This window comes from Phyllostomus hastatus, unplaced genomic scaffold, assembly GCF_019186645.2.
Source record: "Phyllostomus hastatus isolate PE091 unplaced genomic scaffold, TTU_PhHast_1.1 phas_contig_90, whole genome shotgun sequence".
NCBI classification, from domain to species: Eukaryota; Metazoa; Chordata; class Mammalia; order Chiroptera; family Phyllostomidae; genus Phyllostomus; species Phyllostomus hastatus.
In genome coordinates, this window is record NW_025333984.1 from 1,433,719 (window position 1) to 1,437,068 (window position 3,350).

At 37.2% G+C, this 3,350-nt stretch overlaps 1 pseudogene; it reads left to right on the forward strand.

Moving 5' to 3' along the window:
* The first annotated feature begins 1,575 nt into the window (after window positions 1–1,575).
* On the forward strand, window positions 1,576–1,974 carry LOC123827808 (annotated as a pseudogene).
* Window positions 1,975–3,350: the final 1,376 nt, after the last annotated feature.

The window sequence follows — 3,350 nt, forward strand, 5'->3', positions numbered from 1 at the left end:
GGACTAAAATGCCTTTTTTTTTTACTGCAATGTCTATTTTATTTTAACATGTACAGCATGTCTAAACTGCATTTTAAATTACCAACTCTCAATGTGTTTTTTTCTGTTTTTCTAAATATCAAAGCAAATCATTCTTGTTATGTAAATTTGTGAAAAACACGGGAATGTACATATAAAATCTAGCACTTCCTGACCAAACAGATGAAAATGGTGAGAACTCTCTGGCTGAGACCAAATCCTTGCCCCATCTCCACCCCCTTCTCAATGGTTCACAAAATGGATCACATGCTCCTTATGCTGAAGTGACCAGTTATGTGCTCTCATGCCTCCTTGAAAGAAAGAAAATTATGTTTTTGCCATTGATTTAGCCATGTAAAATCACCTCATCACCCTTTTCTGGGTCTGAAGCTGCTGTCTCCAAAAGTGCCATTTCATTGTGCTTTATATCAGTTAGTGCTGGAGAAATCTTCAACAGTTTGTGTACAAAACTGCTTTTAAATTTTATATTATTTTAAAAGTTTGCTTCTTTGGGGTTGGGGCACATTGACCACTCCTTCTGGCTTAGAAAGCTCTCAACAGTCTGGGCTGGCAGTGTGCTGATCTTCAAGTTTCTTTCCTACCCAGTACCCCCTTACTGGTAAAGTTTCTGTGAGGTCTGTTAGGTTCACATTCTACAGCTTCCTGGCTTAAAATATACTCTCTTTTGGTGTGGTCTCTTTGGGCCAATTGGGAGAAAGAGAAACCAATAGAGAAACTATTTTGACACTGAAAATTGACCAATGTCCTTTTAAAATAAAGAACCAGTCCCTCCAACCCTCAGGGGAAAAAAAAACACCTAGCACTAGCACTTCCCTTTCTGCCACCAAGTGGCTAGGAGGTGAGGCTCATGTGCACTCAAGATTTGGCTCCATTTTGTACCTTTTAAAAAAATGTTTATTGATTTTAGAGACAGAGAGGAAGGGGGAGAGAGAGATCAATTTGTTGTCCCGCTTATTTACTCATTCATTGCTTGATTCTTGTATGTGCCCTGACTAGAGATTGAACACGCAACCTTGGTGTATTGGGATGATGCTCTAACCAACTGACCTACCTAGTCATGGCTCCATTTTGACTTCTTAATGATAGTTACAAAACGGTCGTGGGGATGTGAAGTACAGCACAGGGGATACAGTCAATAATATTGTAATAACTCTGTATGGTGCTAGATAGGTCCTGGAAATGTTGGGGGGAACACTTTGTAAAGTATATGATTGTCTAACCACCATGTCTGTGCCTGAAACTAATACAAAATGATATCAAGTATAAACTGTAACTGGAAAATAACATGTAAAAGAGCCCTGGCTGTGTTGCTCAGTGGATTGAGTGTCAGCCTGTGAACCAGGGGGTCACTGGTTCGATTCCTAGTCAGGGCACATGCCTGGGTTGCAGACCAGGTCCCCAGTAGGGAGTGTGTGGAAGGCAACCACACATTGCTGTCTCTCTTCCTCTCTCTCTCTTCCCCTCTGTCTAAAAATAAATAAAATCTTTAAAAATAACATGTAAAAGAAAAGATTCTCCTCACCTGTTATCACCACCATGGCCAAGGAAGGCATTGCTACTGGAGGTGTAGTGGACATTAGTACTGCTTTATGAGAGGTGCTGAAGACCACAGTCATTCACAAGGGCCTAGCACAAAAAATTCACCAAGCTGCTGAAACCTCAGACCAGCACTAAGCGCATCTGGGTGTACCTGCATCCATATAACCGAAATGAGTCTGTATATGCCAGTTGGTGGAGACTCTTTGTGCTGAACACCAAATCAACCTAATTAGAGTTGATTACAAAAAGAAATTAGGGGAATGGGTAGACCTCTGTAAAACTTAGAAGGGAAAACCCCATAAACTGGTTGGTTGCAGTTGTGTGATAGTTAAGGACTATGGCAAAGAGTCATAGGCCCAGGATGTCATCCAGAAGTACCTCAAATTCAAGAAATGAACAAATAAAATACTTGGCTCTTGTTCCTCAAAAAAAAAAAAAGTCTATGTATTGAATCACATTTGTTGATTTGCAATGTTGTACCAACCTTGCATTCCCAAAATAATCCCACTTGATCATGGTGTATAATCTTTTTGCTGCATTGCTGTATTCAGTTTGCTAATATTTTGTTGAGGATTTTAGCAGTTATGTTCATATGGGATATTGGCCTATAATTTTCTTTCTTTGTAGAGTGTCTTTATCTGGTTTTGGAATTAGGATAATGCTGGCATGGTAAAATGATTTTGGGAGCCTTTTCTTCTCTTGAATTTTATGAAATAGTTTGAGAAGGAGAGGTGTTAGTTCTTCTCGGAATGCTTGGTAAAATTCACCTGTGAAGCCATCCAGTCCAGGGCTTTTGTTTGTTGGGAGTTTTTTCATTACTACTTTAATTTCACTAGGTGTAGCCTGTTTATTCAAATTTTATGATTCTTCCTGATTTAGTTTCAGAGATTGTATGTTTGTAGAAATTTATCCATTTCATCCAGGTTGTCCAGTTTCTTGGCATATGGTTGTTCATAATATTTTCTTACAACTCTTTGTATTTCTTTGGTGTCAGTTGTTATTTCTCCGCTTTCATTTCTGATTTCATTCATTTGGTCCTCTCTCTTTTTTTCTTAATGAGTCTGCTTGAAGATTTGTCCTTCTTGTTTATCTTTTAAAGATCCAGTTCTTGGATTCATTGATCTTTTATATCATTTTTTAGACTCTATTTTGTTTATTTCTGCTTTGATCATTAATATTTCCTTCCTTCTATTCACTTTGGGCTTTGTTTGTTGTTCTTTTTCAAATTACTTTAAATGTAAAGTTAGATTGTTTATTTGACCTTTTCTTGTTTTTTTTTGTTGTTGTTTGTTTTTTGTTTTGAGATGGGCCTGTCATGCTATGAATTTCCCTCTTAGGATTCCTATTCCAGTGTTCCACAGAGTTTGGATTGTTGTGTCCTCATTTTCATTTATTTCAAGGTATGTTCTGATTTCTTCCTTGATCTCATTGTTGACCCATTCATTGTTTAGTAACATGTTACTTAGCTTCTTTGTCTTTGCATGTTTTTCAGTGTTCTTGTGATTGATTTCTAGTTTCATAGCATTGTGGTCAGAGAAGATGCTTGATATCATTTCAGTCTTCTTAAATTTATTAAAACTTGTTTTGTATCCTAACAGGTGGTCTGTCTTAGAAAATGTTCCATTAGCACTTGAAAAGTATATACTTCCTGTTGCTTTGGGGTAAAATGCTCTGAAGATATCAAGTAAATCCATTTGATGCAATGTATCATTCAAGGCCACTATCTCCTTGTTGATTTTCTTTTTTTTTTATAGATATATTTTTTTAAATAT